Genomic DNA, 907 nt, shown 5'->3' on the forward strand with positions numbered 1-907 from the left:
CGAGAGGTCCCGGGTTCAAATCCCGGACGAGCCCTCTTTTTTGGGCCGTCACTTTCACAACAGCTAGCTAACGTTATGTGCTAACGCTAAGCTGCAACCGACTGGAGAAGATGTGCAGCAGATGGACCCGGTTGTCATTTGGTTTCAAATAGCATTATCGATAACGCTAGTTAACTAGTTACTTTATGTAGTGGAGGTTGTCGTCTGCTGCTGCATGACTGACTTAAGAGACTGGATTTTGTTGTTTTAAAAACATGTAGCTTACCCTCCTGGTTTTATCCTAACGTTAGAGTTAGCTAGCAGGTAGCTACAACATATGAACGGGTGTGCTAAGACAAACTTACGAGTATTGTGAGTTTTTGAGTGGAGAAGACCTTAAGGGGAGTAAAACTGACTAAATAAACATCATGAATTCAAATGACAACTGGTCAGATATTAAAACCCAAACATATCAACGTAGAAGTGTGGCTCGTTGGTCTAGGGGTATGATTCTTCGCTTTGGGGTGCGAGAGCCGGGTTCAAATCCCGGACGAGCCCAATCTTTTCACAGAACACAATTATCAATTTCTTTAAGTTAATTTTAACATGTATAACTTAGTGGTTCACGGTAATGCTCCCTTGGTTTAACCCAAGCTAGGTTCCCCATCACTGTTTGCCTATACCCCCTATCAACCCCTCACACCCGTCCCTCCACCTGCTCTCCGTCAAACACTGAACAAAGAGCGTCTCCACCGCCCTGCTTCCCCAGCTGTTGCGTTGTGAGGGTTTGGTCCGTGAGAAGAGAGAGCGACGTTTCTGTCCCGCCCCCACAAATACACCAGACACTCCTGAACAGGCGGCAGACGAGCTCTCCCTCTCCATTCACTGCACTGTGGCTGTGCTGTACACTCCAGAAGGGACAATACTC

The 907-nt window shown here is 46.9% G+C and overlaps 1 protein-coding gene across 1 annotated transcript in view; it reads left to right on the forward strand.

The window, feature by feature from the left end:
* Positions 1-522: 522 nt before the first annotated feature.
* Positions 523-907, forward strand: part of im:7152348 (uncharacterized protein LOC559250 homolog) — a gene marked incomplete at its 5' end in the record, with an annotated part of 2,381 nt that continues 1,996 nt past the window's right edge. Inside the window, 1 exon segment of the mRNA XM_035653703.1 lies at positions 523-907.

This window comes from Morone saxatilis, unplaced genomic scaffold, assembly GCF_004916995.1.
Source record: "Morone saxatilis isolate NCDOM2014 unplaced genomic scaffold, NCSU_SB_2.0 Contig12, whole genome shotgun sequence".
Taxonomy (NCBI): domain Eukaryota; kingdom Metazoa; phylum Chordata; class Actinopteri; family Moronidae; genus Morone; species Morone saxatilis.